General features: G+C 42.8%; 1 protein-coding gene across 5 annotated transcripts in view; it reads right to left on the bottom strand.

Moving 5' to 3' along the window:
- Nucleotides 1-18,329, bottom strand: part of LOC126263107 (uncharacterized) — a 149,525-nt gene that overhangs the window by 65,789 nt on the left and 65,407 nt on the right. The gene's annotated exons all lie outside the window — the stretch shown is intronic.

Here is an 18,329-nt window from a genome sequence, read left to right as displayed (position 1 = left end):
GTGGTGTTTATGCATCCTGAAGTCGATGGAGGACGAAATTGTGTGGTATTCCATACAGGCTATGGACACTTTGGAATAAAAAAGTGTATAGCCCACATGAACAAGTTCTATTATTTCAAAAAATTGAGACATAAGGTAGCATATTTAATTAGAACTTGTGAAACCTGTCAGAAAGTAAAAGAGAGTAACACTCATGTTAGATACAAAATGTATCCAATCATCCCCAAGACATTACACGACCTTACAGCAGCGGACTTCTTCGGACCAATTCCGAAAGGAAAAGGAGAAGTGTCATACATTTTTGTTCTTATAGAGTGTTGATCTAAATATATTAAGTTGTATCCTATTAAGAAAGCAAATACACCAACAGTGATACACTGTCTGCAACAATACTTTATCGAGGTGAGCAAACCGAAACGATTCCTCTCTGATAATGGACCACAATTCGTTAGTAACGACTTCAAAGAATTCTTAGCGTGGGAAGATATTCATCGGGTATTAAGCTCCAACTATAATCCGTCTCCTAACCAGTGTGAAAGGGTTATGAAATAAATTGGGAAATTATGCCGTGCATACTGCCATGAAAAACATATGTCATGGGTGACGAAAGTTAAAGACTTTGAGCTTATTTTAAATGAATTACCACATTTATCAACTGGATTAACACGTTTGGAAGTAATAGGTTTCCAAATCTTTTAGAACCCCTTACTTGGTCGGAACAACCTACTGTTGATTACGAACTTAATCGAACAATAGTTTCTAAGAACTTGGTTGAAAGAGCACAACAACGAGTGAGTAAATATAACGAGAAGGCTGTCGAACCTAAGTCCTAGTAAAACAGCATCTTCAGAGCCCTGCCCTGAAGAAAGAAACACACAATTTATTTCAAAAGTATGAGGGACCTTACCGAGTGCAAACGGTGGTACATCCCAAAGCCTTAGTTTTAGTGGATCCTCTAACAGGATTACAAAAAGGAAAATACAATGTAAAAAAAACAAAGTCGTATATCCCCCAGGGACGTTAATGTTCTGTGTTAACAGGTGGATTGACGACCATCAGATCCCTAGTTGTTTTCGGTGTTTCTTCAAACTTAGTTTTCCTACACTGAATTCCCTTCAATTCTTCAACTACGCTGTAATCTATTCCTGAATTCTTAAACTATCCTATAATTTTAATACGTAGGAAACCAGATATGACTACAAGATCAGGACCAATTTAAGAGAAATCACAGATGAACAGTGATCTCTAGACAAGAAATGAAACGAATAGAATACAGTACTAGTATAAAGATAATATAATGGTACTATTCAAACAAAGTAATATATGGACATCGTAAACTGAACGGAGTACTTTATGTGTGTATAAAATATATTGTAAAGTGAATGACGAAACAACTATGTTATCGTAGTGTATAATTTTCTATTTTTATAGAATATTTTATACCTTTTGTGAGATGTAATGTAAATGGAAGGGTTTGTATCACTTTTGGAAGAGGTGGGTAGTGTAAGTACAAGCGTGACGAACACTAATCACACACCCCACCTTTCAGACAACCCTTGCAGACAAATGTAACTGGTTCTTCACCATCTGCCATTCCATAGGTGTTGCTAAGATTTTTCTTCGGGAGCTTCAAAGGCGAAGGTGAGAATGTCCGTTCTGTAGGAGAAGGGGGAAGGGGAGTGGGAAGGGTTTCCTGTCTTTGGTGCTATCTTCTTTCACTTCTTCGATCTTCGCAACCATTTCTACTTTTCCTTTCTCATGTCTCATCTGAGTATTTATCTATCTTTCCCTCTTTCTGTATGCACATATTTCTATCGCTGAAGTCCTTTTTTCCATGGTTTCCAATAACCTACAATTTATTTCACATAAGCAGGCCGAAGAATCAAGATACACAAACACACATCTACATACAAAGATACACTTAACCAAGAACAGGAGAGTTACGAATTAGAAACCCGAAGTGATGTCAGAACTGCCAAGGGATTTGGGGAATAAAGATATATGTACATCTGAGTAGATGCATGTATTACATATTGTTGATATGTGACTGTTCTGCATCATTATTTTTTGTCACTCTCAAATATATATTTACCTGTGCCATGCTAGTCCTTTGAGAAAAGGCATAGTATCTACTGGGAGTTGGTAAATACAGATAGACATAGCATCTACTATGTGTAGGCATCATATCTGTTTATATAGTAGGAGTGAGGAGTGAAAGAGGACTCTAGGATATTAGATGGGATTATTGGAAAGTGGAGTTGAGGTGTACAGTACATTTGTAATTTTACCAGAGAATATTTAAGAATAGTATACATAAAGATGTACGCCAGGGCAATGAACCGGGAGGCCTACTCAAGAAGGATATGGAGGGCACGCTCGACATTTATTGGATCAGAAAAAGGGCGGATAAGCAGACTTATGAAAGGCTGACCTATACTGCACGGACAGGGGCACCTGTACCATAGGAGGACAGGAATAAGAAAGGGGCATACCTACCAAAACGAAAGAAGAAAGGGTACTCCTAGGATCAACACATGTAAAATATAGGCACTGTTCCCAAAGGGAAAAGGGGCAGTATCGTGACAGAAGTCACACGTTTAAAAGGAAATAGTCTGGTAAGTTTGAATTCTATGCATCAATAGTCTTATTACGTTTTAGATTTACAAGTGTCAGAAGAAGGGAACACTTCTATTCTACCCAAAGTTCCTCCAGATTACAATAAGTAATGAATAAGTACATACTTAGGAAAAGTTGTACGGGAAGTAAGAACAAAGCAGTAGAGTATTCATGAGTCATGTACACCTGGAATTTATGATTGGAAGAGGAATAGAAAACAAAGATTTGGTACTCACAAATTATTTTTTTGAGACTGAAAAGAGTTAACTCCAACATGGATTGAAAGGTTCACATTTTGTAATTGTGGTAAAATATTCAGTTATTAGTAAAAAAGAGAGGTAATGTTAAAAGATAAAGAATTATCTTGTGTAATATTATTTTACATAATGAATATGTATAAAAAATCGCGTGTTCGAGCTAAGGGGAGGGGTATGTAGTGCCTCAAGAATTTCGGTGTAAATTCTAGAAACACTCAGCCTTCAACCATCTCGAACACACGATATTTTAGGTATGAGTGCGGGAGAGTGAGAACGTTTCTACCAATCCACCTGTTTCTATGTGCATTGGAAGTTTGTTATTAGAAGACTGTAAGAGGGGCGAGTCACTGACGATGACAAGTGTTTGGCACCAGTGTCACAGAAGACATGGGGAGAACTCAAGGAATAATTATGTTTTATTCTTTGATGTGTTAGTGTCTGTGGTGATTGTGAAAAAGACTAATGAACATTTGAATATAGATTACTATGCACATTCATGTATTGGACTCATTTGAGACTAGAGTCTTTTGAATTACTTCATGTCTTGGCTATGAACGAAACAAGACACATGTATGCTATTTGAATATGTCTAAATGAGTAATGTGTAAATAACAGAGGGAAACATTCCACGTGGAAAAAATATATCTAAAAAGAAAGATGATGGGACTTACCAAACAAAAGCGCTGGCAGGTCGATAGACACACAAAAAAATATGTCTGCTTGTGTCTGTATGTGTGGATGGATATGTGTGTGTGTGCGAGTGTATACCTGTCCTTTTTTCCCCCTAAGGTAAGTCTTTCCGCTCCCGGGATTGGAATGACTCCTTACCCTCTCCCTTAAAACCCACATCCTTTCATCTTTCCCTCTCCTTCCCTCTTTCCTGACGAAGCAACCGTTGGTTGCGAAAGCTAGAATTTTGTGTGTATATTTGTGTTTTTTTGTGTGTCTATCGACCTGCCAGCGCTTTTGTTTGGTAAGTCCCATCATCTTTCTTTTGAGTAATGTGTAAGGAATAAGTTAGGTTGCAGAAATTATTACCTGTGAAAGTTGAAAACAAAGTGATTGAACTGAAAAGTATTATACGAGTACCAAAATTATTTCAAGGATAGAGAAGTATTTTAATAAATTCCCTTAACCAGCTATAATCTTCAGAGAAGAAGCTTGTGGGAGATCGACGTAGCTGATCACCCAGGGAAGAGGATCGGCTACACACAATGTGCAAGTTAACTGATTAGAGAGACGTGTGAGTCTTGCACCCCAGAACCACACTATCTCGTGTCGTCCATATAACGTTAGAATATGTCGATCCCATGGGTTCCCTTTCAGAACATCAGATTTGCAATTTAATGTAAAACATAGCTGAAAAAATGTCATCAATCGGGTGTTGTAATCTTCCACTGACGAAAGGTCCCTGTAAAACAAATTCATTATACGGTGGTGGCAGTGGTGGTTTTTCAACTTTCCGTGCTAGACCAGCAAGTCTCTTCATCTCAAGCATTAGTGACCATGGACACATTCTGTCAAAAGACAGAGCAGAACGTGGGGTCAGCAGGAAGTGGAGATGAGTAGAAGTGGAAGATTTGGCTAGAATTAATTCATATGCTTTTGTGCATATCTGAGATCCCTATTTTTGTGTGACTCTCTCCCAATTAAGTGTTACGCTGTCGTGAAATTAGTGAGCTACTGGCAACTAGTCCAAAGCAGTATGCTGAATTATTAGCAGTGAACATATTCTAGCCCAGTGGTCCTATCTGGGAATCATTGCTGGAAATAGTTAGACAGCTACAAAGTCTTTATTTATAGCCTCTAGAGTTCTGAAAAGTTTTACTCCATCTCACAGATCAGAGCAAGGTCGGTGACCATTATTTAGACTAATTAAGTGTGAGCAGCGGAGAAGAGAATCTATCTTTATCTGCCAGTAAATATTTACAACTACATCTGCGGCAAAGTTAGTTGCATAATCTGTCTCGTGCACTTCACATTGTCGAGTGTGCACATCTTGGGCATGGCAGTAAGTCTGACTCTGCAAGATGCCTTAGAAGCTCTGACACAGCATATAAAAGCAACATCACACAATTCAATTCACTCCCAACTGTCGATACAAATTCTACATGTAACTCTTCTATCTGTATTCCAAATATTCTTTGATTATGTTTCATTTACAGAAAACTAATAAGACATTAGCTTTTAATATGCTGTAGGAAACAGGGCCCAAAACCACATCACTGCATTTATTGATTCAAAGACTCAAAAGCAATAAGCACATAATATTGTGGAAATAATTTTACGGGAGTTCAGAAACACACAATATTGCACCATCTGTGGTGTGAATACACGGGTAAATTCAGTCTGGGGTCTGAAAGAGAGAATGCTGGAATAAAGATTGTATATGGCAGTAACTGTGGTTGCGTATTTTTACATGGTGCTATATTCATTTTCACTAATCAAACATTGTGCACAAATGGAATTTCAAACAGTTTTAAAATGACTGCAATGTTGTCTGTCTCTAATGGTTGAAATTTACATTACAGTGAAGGAAAGACTGCAGTGAATGAAGAACTGTTTATCAGATACATGGGGTCATTCTGTGTTTTCAGTCTACAGTGCAGTCTCAGTTTTTCACACGAGTGACTCAACTGTGGGATTTGTATGTTATACAGTCAACATGCACGCTTTTTCACGGATTAATGATAAAATCCAAAATATTTTAATGAATATTCCCAAATGTTTTAGTTTAGACCATTGTCACAAATTATTGAGCAACTACAGCATCATTTATAATTAGTTACAAGAAAAATTCTGTTCCTGTTATACCAAGATCATGTCACGTGTATCTGCCTGTGGCTTTCTTTCAGATACAACAAAAGCACGTTTATTTACACACTATCAGCTCCCTACACTGTGTGACAAAGAGATTTAAATAGATTTTCTGGTAGATCTACTGTGTATGTGTGTGTGTGTGTGTGTGTGTGTGTGTGTGTGTGTGTGTGTGTGTGTGAAACAGTAATCAACTGTTTTGTTTGTTTTGTTTTGCTTTAGGGTGCAAAAAACAACTGGGGTCATACGTGCCCAAGTCAAAATTATAGAACACGAAGACAGAGGGGTGATAAAAAATGACTATACGTCAGTCCCAATTGACATAATAGAAGACAGCTAAAAACAAGCACAGAGAAAAAGGGCTAAAACAGACACCATACAGAAACAGAGGCTCAAAACTAAAAATTAAATGGCCTTCGCCATATTGCTTTGGCGGATACAAAGTAAAACGTGGTCGACAGCCCGTGCGTAATTAGCTAAAATGGCCAATTAGTCAGATAGCAAATCCAAGCGGGAATGTAAACAGTTAAAAAATGGGCATTCCATCAGAAAATGGTGGACATTAAAACTTGGGCGCAACGTGTACAAAGTGGTGTGGTAGCGCAACTTAGCAAATGACGACTCCTAAAAAGGCAGTGCCCAATACGCAGCCTAGTTAAAATGACCACCTCCTGGTGGGACAGCCAAGAGGAGGTCATCCAAGCTGCTGGTAGAGGCTTAATAAGCCAGAGCTTATTCCCGTGAAGGGAGGTGTATTGGTGATGGCAAAGGGACACCACCACCTGACAGACGGCAACACGGACATCTTTGGAGGGAATATAGGTACTTGCAGGCTGAGGTACGAGGACTGCAGCCTTGGCAGCAACGTCAGCAGCCTTGTTTCCTGGCAGACTGACATGAGCAGGAACCCACAGAAACATTACACAGCCTCCACCAAGAGTGAGGAAGTGACAGTTTTCCTAGACCCGCTGCTTTAAGGGATGGGCAGTGTGCAGCACACACAGCCTTTGAAGGGCGTCCGAGGCCTAATACAGGGCGCAGAGCTCGGCTGTAAAAACTGAGTAGTGTTCTGGAATCTGATATCGAAAGACACAGGTGCCAATGACGAAGGCACACCCGACCCCACAGTCAGTCCGCGAGCCATCGGTGTATACAAAGGTACTATTGCGAAGTTCCATGCGAAGGTCGTGAACCTGAAGGCGATAGGCTGAGGCTGGAGTAGTGTCCTTAGGAAGCGAATGGAGACCAAGGTTAACATGGGCCACTTCATGAAGCCAAGGTGGTGAAGGGTTCACACCCACCAGGAAAGTTGCAAAGAGTGTGAAGTTAAGCTGCCATAGCAAGTGCCGGATGTGGACTCCAGGACATAACAGAGAAGAGGGACACGCCCCATACTGACGATAAAAGGTATCATCAAAGGAGGCAGCATAGGATGGGTGGCCACGCATGGCAGACAAACAGCATGCATACCTGCTGAGGAGAAACTCACAGTCGTAGGACAGTGGTAGTTCAGCAGCTTCAGCATACAGACTCTCAACCGGGCTAGTGTAAAAGATACCCTTGGCCAAACCGATACCACGACGATGGATAGTGTCGAGACAGCGTAAGACGAGTGGGCGTGCAGGCGCATAAAAAAGCACCCACAGTTGAGTTTCAAATGGACAAGGGACCAGTACAAATGGAGGAGGGTGGTTCGATCGGCACCCCATGAAGTACCATTCAGGACACATAGGACACTGAGGAACCACTGCCACGTAAGACACATGGGAAGATGAAGAGTTTCCTATAAAGCATGAGCCCCTGGAATTTCGTAGTTTCAATGAATGGAAGGGCAACAGGCGCAAGATGTAAAGATGGTGGGAGAAACCAATTGCATTGCCAGAAATTCAATCAAACGGTTTTGCCTGTGGAAAAGCAAAAGCCACTGTCGATGCTCCAGGAGTAAAGACGATGAAAACATCGCTGAAGACATAGATCAGTGAGACAGGTCCGTGGAGCACTGCAATAGAGGGCAAAATCATCAACGAAAAGTGAGCCGGAAATGCCCGGCAGGGGACAGGCCATGGTAAGGTTAATGGCAATAGCAAAGAGGACAACACTCAGGACACAACTTTGAAGCACACGATTTTCTTGGATAAAGGTGTCCGACACGGCAGAGCCCACACGCACCTTGAAAACTCGATCTTTTAAAAATGCCTGAAGGAAATGGACCAGGCAGACACTGAAGCCCTACGTGTAAAGAGTACGGAGGATACCCATTCTCCAGCAGGCATCATAGACGTTCTCCAAATCGATAAACGCGGCCACAGTCTGGGATTTCTGCAGAAAACCATTCATGATATGGGTGGACAAAGTAACGTAGACATGACATGGGTGGACTGCAGAACACTGCGCTCAAAATCCACACTGTGCATTCGTTAGTAAATTGCGAGACTTGAGCCACCATACCAGCCAGGCATGAATTATACATTCCATCAACTTACAAACACAGCTGGCAAGAGAGATGGGGCGGTAGCTAGAAGAAAGGTTTTCGCCCTTACCAGGCTTAGGTACAGGTATAAGGGTGGCTTCATGCCAGCATCTGGGAAATGTGCCCTCTGCGCAGATGCAGTTGTACGAGTTAAGCAGAAAGCATTTGCCCAGCAGGTGCTGCAATATCTGAATGTGGATGGCATCTGACCCTTGGGCAGAGGATTGGGATGAACTGAGAGCACGATCTAGCTCCCTCACAGTAAATGCAGAATTGTAGCACAAACGATTCGGAGAAGAGAAGGGTCTCACCTGAGCCGCCTCCGCTCGTTTCTGATGGAGGGTGATAGTGGGAAGAGCTCGAAACTTCTGCAGAATGGTGGCCCAAGGTGTTGGAGATAGCAATAGGGTCCACAATAACATCACCTGCTACTGTCAGGTCGGAAATTGGGGAATGGATCTTAGTCCCAGAGAGCCGCCGGAGGTTGGCCCATACGACAGAGGAAGGGGTGGAACTGTTAAAAGAACTAATGAATTGAACTCCGATACCTCTTTTGCTATCCAGCCCACCACGGGACTGGGACACAACGTGGTACAGAGGAAGTGCAAAGAATGGAACGTTCTGCAGCAGTAAGGATAACATTTGTGAGATATTCCACCTGGTTATCACAACTGGGGAAATCTTGTTCTTTGAAGGTCACCAGGGAGGAGTAAAGCTGTCAGTCAGCCTTAGTAAGCCACCATTTTGGCGTGCACATGGATGGGGTAGGGGTCAGAAAAAGGATAGCACACGGGAAATGGTTACTCGAGTAGGTGTCAGAAAGAATGGACCACTCAATATGATGAGCAAGTTGGGCAGTGCAGAAGGATAGGTCCAAATGGGAATAGGCATGTGAGATAATTTCATAGCCTGCTTTGATCTTGGACGGCAGCACCACTCTATCAAAGGTAAAGAAAAGAGAGCGGGTGGGCACTAAGGAGGAATCTACCTTTTTCATTACACGATGGACGGCAATGACATCCTGATCAGAGAGGTAAGATTGGATTTCGGCCTCGGTTAGACCATCGAGCAGCCTGGGGTAAATTACACCACAGGAAGAATTCAAAGTTCTAGGGGCCTCGACATGAACAGGGTAGCTGTGGAGAAGCGAGGCAGCAAGCAGTTGTGCTTGAGAATCAAAAGTAGTCTCCAAAAGCGAAGTGTCATTCTGTAAACGCGGGCAGGATTTCACGGGGCCGACAATTGTGTCAACACCTTTCTGAATAATAAACGGAAGGCAAAGGACTGACCGTCTTCAGTACTTGAGACCACGACGAACTGTGGTGCAGCAGGAAGGGTCTTTGAATCATTAGCCTCATTACATTTACTTCTTGTAGACATTGATTTGGAGGATGATTGACTCATTGTGAGAAAATCCCCCACGATTGCCAGCATCTCCAATGCCATGCTCCTTCCTCCTGGGAGCTCTCTTCACAAGGGGGCGCACCTGCCTTAGGTGTTCACACCTCAGGTCACACTTCCCGAACGGCTGACAGAATGACCAATCGGCAATTTGGGAAGAATGCAGCTCAGGCAATCACCGCTCCTCGGGCCTGGCCTGCACCAGGGGGTATGTGCAAACCCTACCTGTTGACCTGAGGCTGGGAATTATGTGTTACCCAGTCACCTGTTACGTGTCAAGAGACATGGGCCAGCTTTCAGGAGGGCACAGGGAGGAAGAAGAAAAAGAGGAACCTCAAACGCCGAAGTGGAGGAGCGAGATGAGAAGGGAGAAAAAGAAAGGAAAACGGAACGAAAAACAAAGGTGAGACTGTTCTTACATCAGAGACAGACAATGCAGAACATTTCCGATAACATCCCAGCCATGTTGCCCAAGGAAGGGGAAAGAGAATAGCAAGAGGTTAGACGTGCAGCACGGAAGAGAAAAGATGCTGCAAAGGCTGGGGCCCCGTGGTAGCCAAGCACGAACCCGTCAAAGAGTGGCAAGCCCCCTGGGGGTATTAATCATCTGTAAGCATAAAGGTAACACACCAATCAACATTTTGCACATACTCACGCTCGTGGAAAATTTTGAGTTGTATGACTGAACATATGTGGCCACCTTTCATTCCTGCTTCATTCTGAAAGCAGACAGTAGCTACCTCCATTACTTATAGTTGATGTCGTATGTTTATAAGTGAAATGTGCAACTGATTTCTTCTCCACGAGTACAGTAAGGCCATCTTAACTCATTTTGAATCTACAAATTAGCACACGGAACAAATAGACCGCACAGCCAACAAGACATCAGTTATACAGAAAACAGACTGACAATAAGTTGAGACAGGGCCAGGAGACTGTGAATGGAGCGAGTGGGTCCACAGCTCGTGGTCTAGTGACTAGCATTGCTGTTCCTGGATCACGGGGTCCCGGGTTCGATTCCTGGCCTGGATGGGGATTTTCTCTGCCTGGGGACTGGGTGTTTGTGTTGTCCTCATCATCTCATCACCACCACCACCACCACTAATGATAGCTGCTGGACTGAGTATAAAATTGGTTTGTGGGGCATTCAACTGCACGGTCATCAGTGCCCGTACAAAGTCCCAATTTTTGCACACTCCAATCATCAGCAATGAATGGAAAAAAGTTTCCCAGATAACAATAGGTCAGAAACACATCTCTGTGGAGCTACAGGTATAAAATGACACTAAACTTGCGACATACGTGCATTAGTCTGTGCATTCAAAATGACTTGTCCCAGTTAATACCTGTTCTGCTACAGAGTGCAGATGCTAATTAAATTATCTGAACACAAACAGTCAATCCTAGAAAAAGTTCAAACTCTTATATACAGCTGGTTACAACTGAAAAAAATTTCCTGTGGTATTCACTGGATAAAGCTCAATTATGAAACAGACAGCACTAAAATTTCTACAAGGCCAGTATCTTGTGAAGGTAATAATCTGTAAGATTATTAATAGTGAAACCTAAAGGTAATTTATTTTAATTTCTGCCAATGTAGAGACAGCAGGAATGTACTCCAACAAGTACAAAAGACCAGCAAGTGTAAACAATGGCAATGGTAAAAAAGAAATTCAAAATTGAATTTTAAACCCTCCTTTTATGTCACATTACTTGTTTACACCAAATCCTTCCAGCATCCCTAACAAGGACAGTGCAAAATGGCAACAGCTCAGTAGGACATAACCACACAGCCAGTCACACCCACACACGTTCTCTTACCATGCAAGCAATCGCATACTCGACACAGAATGGAAACAGCTCCGTGGCTATGCATTCCCGACCTGTGGTTAACTGGAAAACTTTATTCCATTTGATGCCCCCTATTCTGTCGTGACTTCATTATTTGACGGATAGCCGCACCTCTCATTTCCCTCGACGTAACTACTGTACCCACCTTACAAAAACCTTTGTAGCAGTGACCATAGCACACATGAGAGTGCGAGTGACGTCTTCCACTCTCTGTGGTTACCCCCACTTGTAGTAATATTGGTTCTTGACTAGAACAGAAATCACTGAAGGCTTTATCTCCGTTGTCAGCGCTACTTCAACACTGTACCAGGGAAACCCGATTTGTGACCTGCAAGCTCATTTAGACGATACACCGCAGAGGTTCAGGTACAAGCTGTTTGTAACTTGCAATACAAAATCCTCAATGCAGCACAAGGTGAGACACATCTGACTGCCAGTAATTAAAACTGAGACACAACAAAGACGGTACGCGAAAAAAGTCAGTGGCACCACATGTGCTACATGTTTGGCTATGCTGGTGACTCACGTTTAAAGGCAGCTGAGCAACTTGGTAGTAGTAACACTGACTACATTCTGTACACCAGACAAGATTACGAAGCTTGTATCTCATTCAGAAAACACATTTGAATATCAAAAAATGGAACATACAGGATGGAATGTAACAACATTATGAAAAGGAAAGTTGCTACTCACCATATAGCAGTTGCCGAGTTGCAGATAGGCACAACAAAAAGACTGTCACATAACTTTCAGTCAGTAAGGCCTTCATCAACACACACGCACACACAACTGAAACCACACTGCAAATAGCACCAGTGCACGATGGGAGTGGCCACTGGGTGGGGGTAAGGAGGAGTCTGAGGTGGGGAGGGGGAGGGATAGTACGGTAGGGGTAGCAGACAGTGAAGTGCTGCAGGTTAGACAGAGGGCAGGAGATAGGTGGGGAGCGTGGAGGTGGGGGCATCGGGAGGGGGGGGGGGGGGAGTGCAGAACGAGAGAAGTAAAAAGACTGGTTGTGATGGTGGAATGACAGCTGTGTAGTTCTGGAATGGGAACAGGGAAAGGGCTGGATGGGTGTGGACAGTGACTAGAGAAGTTTGAGGCCAGGAGGGTTGCGGGAACGTAGGATGTACTGCAGGGGAAGTTCCCACCTGTGCAATTCAGAAAAGCTGGTGTTGGTCAGAAGGGCCCATATGGCACAGGCTGTGAAAAAGTCATTGAAATGAAGGATGTCATGTTTGGCAGAGTGCTCAGCAACAGAGTGGTCCACCTGTTTCGCAGCCATAGTTTGTCGGTGGCCGTTCGTGCGGACAGACAGCTTGTTGGTTGTCGTGCCCACAGAGAATGCAGCACAGTGGTTGCAGTCTAGCTTGTAGATCACAACTAGTTTCACAGATAGCCCTGCGTTTAATGGGGTAGGTGATGTAAGTGACGGGACTAGGTAGTGGTGGGAGGATGTGTGGGACAGGTCTTGCATCTAGGTCAATTACAGGGGTACGAGCAATAAGTTGAGGAGTTTGCAAGCAGGGGTTGTGTAAGGATGGACGATTATATTGTGTAGGTTCGGTTGACAGCAGAATAGCACTGTGGAAGGGGTGGGAAGGATAGTGGACAGAACATTTCTCATTTCAGGGCACGATAGGTAGTCAAAACTCTCATGGAGAAAGTAATTCAGTTGCTCGAGCCCTGGATGGTAACGAGTTACGAGGGGAATGCTTCTCTGTGGCCGGACGGTGGGACTTTTGAAGGTTGTGGGATAATATCCTTCCAACCCTGTACAAAAGCAAATCTCCCGTGTCTTATCTTTCCAGTCTCCACTACAAAAAGGGGAAACGTTTGCCGACACATCAAATTTCTCCAGTGACAGGATCGACGGGCTCGCGACTCCCACCAGGACGCCGCAATGCTGCGGCACGTCCCCGAGTACACGGCATGACAGCTACGGTCAGCACGGCTGGGTATTTCGGCAGCAGGAATTATGTTCCCGACATGCCGAATCTGTCGGCTTGGCCTTAACTCGAAGGTCTCTGCAACGTCACCTGCTGAGGTAAGTCTGGAACGCACGCTGGCTGTGCTGTGCCGTCCTGAGATACCCTGATACGGAGAGTCAAACTGCTCCCACAGCCAGCACATCCTCCGTATCTCACGACAAAGAAGACAAAGCGTTCAGTGATTTCTGTTCCAGCCAAGAATCAATATTACTACAAACTGGGGTAGCTACAGAGAGTGGAAGACGTCACTCACACTCTCACGCGTGCTATTGTCACTGCTATATAGATGTAAATTGGGTACAGTAGTTACGTCGTGGGAAATGAGAGTTGCAACTACGCATCAAATAATAAGGTCACGGCAGAATAGGGAGCATCAAATGGAATAAAGTTTTCCAGTTACCCGCAGGTCGGGAATGCATCGCCATGGAGCTGTGTCCAATCCAGGTCAAGTGTGTGAATGCTTGGGCGGTAAGAAAACGTGTGTGGGTGTGACTGGCAGTGTGGTTTTGTCCTACTGAGCTGCTGCTATTTTACACTATCCTTGTTAGGGATGCTGGAAGGATTTGGTGTAAACAGGTGATTTGATTTAAAAGGAGGGCTTAAAATTCAATTTTGAATTTCTTTTATACCACTGCCATTGTTTACACTCGCTGATCTATTGTACTTATTAGAGTACATTCCTGTTCTCTCTACACTTGCAGAAATTAAAATAAATTACCTTTAGGTTTCACTATTAATGATCTTGCACCTTACACTGTAGCGTGTAAGGCACTACAGATGTCCAATCATGGGTTCTCGATGGACTGGCAGCCACCACTAACTGGCCACTGCAACTGGTGAAGTCTGGCACAGGGTCGAAGCAGCACAGAACAACATACCCGTGTGTTACCTGCGCACAATTCGGACAGACTACAGCTGTCATAGCTGCCAGATGTGGCAGCTCTGTTCATCCAATTTTATAGTTGCTGGTGTTTCTATTTTAATGGTCACAAGTAGAGATCAGGTTATATGCATTTGCATGTTGCATATCTATTTGCATATTTGGCTCCTTTTCACTGATTGCTGCAAATTTTAACCTTTTGACCTGCTTGGTGTGCTGAGGTGCCGTGGCCTGTGGCATAATCCGTCTACGTGCGCTGCGTGCCTGTCTCTCAGAACTGCCGCCGAGACCAGATCAGCCCATACTGCTCAACCCGCCCTGTGCTGAGTATTTCTCAGCTGAATATGACTCGCGCAGAGCCAGTGTGAAATTTTGGCGACTTTGAGCTGTAATATCTCGGGCAATAGCTTTTGTTAAGAAATAAAATTTGGCCATCTTATACAACTTTATGCGTTCTTAGAAAATTGTAGGTAAATCGGCCAAAAAATTAGGTGACCAAAAAAATTTCGAAGTTTGGTTTCTTACACCTCCTGAGCTAATGGAAAACTTGTTTTGTACAAGTAGACCAAGTATGATATACATTTGTACTGTTAAGGGTAAAAGAATATAAGTGTCCATGTTATGTGTTAATAATTTAAATGTACCGTATGCAGATTAATGTATAGGTTTTGTTATACTGGCGCAATGAACTTGGCATAATTACATCTGCCACAGTACAGATATTGCGCCATCTCTATCGCCAAGTCCATTCATTTGCCAGTAAACTGCTACATATGAAGAAGTCAGCCTTCGCCTAAATAATTTTACACCTATTGCATCTATTTCCCATCCTTCTTTTTGATTCGGGCTTTGGACCAGCACTGGCGAAGTTAAAAATATAAATTTTTTTTTTTTACATTTTTGCCCACCCCCCTTTTTTTTATTTTTTTTAGTAATTCATTCAGAAGCATCAATAGATTTTCTCAGATTTAATTCGCAATGCTTAGTAATGCTTCTTTGTATGATAAGCCTCAAACCAGGGTGCAACACATTATGGAATGTTGCAAGTTTTGCATTGGTATCTAGTTTCCCAGTGCACTTTCTGTTTTGTGCAAACCACGCGTACTTTTCTGCAGATGTTCACTCATGATAACAGCCGGAAAATGTCTCCCTGTGAATCGCAGAATATTCTCGTCATTGTAGCACCTTCTCCTACCAGCTTTTCTCCGTTCTATAGCATATTTTTCTACAATCTCCCTTACGAGAGAAAGGTGAAACTGTGCGAGTGCCATTTTTCGCCCTGTTACCGACTGGTGGAGAGCATGAACATTTAGAATGCGCAAATCCAGAATGTGAAAAACATATTTCTTATACCATTTCACAGTCTTACGCACAGGTCCCACCGAGCTCAGCAACATGTCACAACGGATAACTGCACCCATACTTGAATTGTACCCTACAACACATTGCAGTTTCTTTATTTTTTCGCCAATATTTCTGTCAGTCTTCTCTGTTTCAACCATTTGTGTTGCGTGAGTTTTGGTCAACATGTACACCTCTCTCGTATCACACCACTTGATAGCAAGGATCTTGTCAGTGGACCTAAACTCAGTTTCTCCTCATTTTAATTTCTTCTGCAGTTTTAGCATGTTGCGACTGTTCTTATGAACAGTGCCACATGCAGCTGTTCCATGGTTGTGAAGCCAGAGGAACAGGCCCGGGCTGGAGTACCAGTTATTGACATACAGAATATGAACCTGTTCCAAATATGGTTCCATAAGAGTTGCCACTTCGTCGCCACTTTGTCCCAAATTGTAGAACCAAATTTCTGTTGTTGCGTCTGTATATACAATAAAATTTAAAATATACCCACTCTGACAGTTACACAATCCAAATTTCATCATTCCGAATCTACTTCGCTTGGCTGGAGTAACTTGCTTAAAGGATAATCGTCCCTTTAACTGCAAGAGACTTTCATTTATACAAAGCTTGTGATGTGGGCGAAATGAATTATGAAACATCTTAAGAACTTTGTCAACAATCGTCCTAATTTTAAATAGACTGTTGCTTCCAGTACTCGCAGAGTTATCACTGAAGTGTAACTGTCTCAGAAGTAGACAAAAACGGTCTTGGGACATAATTTTGCTGAAAACTGGTGTGTGCAAAAGTGTATCTCTGGACCAGTAATCACTTAATTTTACCTTGCGCCATTAGAAGGCAAACAGCAACAAAACAATACATTTCCTCAAATCCAGTGTCCTTCCACTTTGACAGTCGAGAATTCACAGCTTCTGTAGTATTTTCCCTGGTGTAAACGTAAAAAAGAATTTGTTTTGTCTGCAATAAATTTCAACAGTTCTTGAGACATAAATATCACAAGAAATGAAAGAATGTTTGGGTCAGTATAACTGACGTTTGTGTCCTGAACTCGAGTCACAGAAGTAATGGTTTAACGGCTGGAAATTGGTTTCTTTCCAGTCAAATGTTTCGCTTAAGTGCGCTCTTTTCCAAAACGTTTCATGTGGGTTTCATGTCACTTTCTGATTCCTCGGATTCAGAGGAACTGCTGACTGTAATTCTCGGTCCGAGGACTACAGCTTTGAGATTCTGTTGAAGACTCATCACTGTTAGTGACACCAGATAATTCACACTCACTGTCGCTCTTAGTGAGCATATCCAGGATTTCTTTATCTGTGCAACCACTGTGAGGTGACATTTCTCACATAGAAAACAAGAAAACTGATGAAAATACAGGAATCTAAGTGAAATTCTGCAAAGAGTGAACACAGCAACAAACATATACACTCTCGAACTACACTGTCAGACCACTGAAAAGCTACAAGAAGAGCAGGGTGGAAAGACAGCTCTGCGTGTATACACGTCCGTAGGGCTCAGGTAGCCGTGACTCAGTAAGCCTGAACTAGTCCCTAGCGGTGGGAAGGCTGGTGGCGCAGGATGCGTAAACACGTCCTTAGCGCGGTAGGGAAGACCCAAGGCCGTGTGTATACACCTCAGGCGCACCAGGGGAATGGCGAGGCATGACAAGTTAACATGTCCGCAGCAGTCAAAGGGTTAACTAAAACCTAGTGACTATGATTATTTTTGCTCTGTGTTTACAATATTTGAACAATCTGGACGGGTTGTCTTTAGCTCAATCTCGTTTCAATGTCTCACAGAATGACTGTGATTTATGACAGCACGATCGGTAAGCGAGAGGCAACCAGACTTATTACTGATAGAGAACACATTGGCAGAATCGACACGCCTGCCACCTGGTTAAAGTACTTGACGAGATTCGAATCCATGACCTTTTCCATGTCAGGACCTTATCTTATACATTACACCACACAGCCAGGTAATATGAGGGTACTAGTTTAAAAAGGTATTGAGCGTCATGCAAAATTCTGAAGTATTTTTCATCAATAACTCGGAAATGAGGGTCTACAAGTGTTTAATGGCTGCAGGGTGTGATAGCTGGGATATTAACACACATCATGGTACATATGCTTTCAAAAAGTTAGTCCCACCACTGGGGAAGTGTCCTTGTTGATACTGGTTTGTCATCGGAATTCTTCATGTCCGTGGAGCAGCTTCTCGCTTCTCAGAGGGTACATGCCAGCCAATTTGCATGTCATGTGTCTGCTCATGTTGTACATCACCTTGCTGAGGAAATACAATCCACATTTGAGAATGTGGATAAACTGATTTCATACACAAAGAATGTGTTTCCTAAGGCACCTGCTCACACCGAGACCTACAAAGAAAAACTGCTAAATCTGCCCTTTAACTCCTGAACCAGTGTTAAATTGTTGGGGTATGTGGGTTGAAGCTCTGTTGTTTCACAATAAACATTTCAAGGCCATCAGAGTGATAGTAAAGGACTTTGATAGTAGTAGTATTTATAGTGCAGATGCTGTGGCAGTTTGCCAATGCAAGGAAGTATCTAAGGAAAAAAAAAAAAAAAAGACTGTTGTGATTAGTACTCAGGCCTGAGAGTATTAAAATGCTAGTGATTCACGATTTGGCACTGAATGAATCTGTTCAGTTATTGAATAAAATAGCCCAGG

The sequence above is a fragment of the Schistocerca nitens genome, chromosome 6 (genome assembly GCF_023898315.1).
Source record: "Schistocerca nitens isolate TAMUIC-IGC-003100 chromosome 6, iqSchNite1.1, whole genome shotgun sequence".
In the NCBI taxonomy this organism is placed as follows: domain Eukaryota; kingdom Metazoa; phylum Arthropoda; class Insecta; order Orthoptera; family Acrididae; genus Schistocerca; species Schistocerca nitens.
This window is presented reverse-complemented; position numbering and strand designations above follow the sequence as displayed.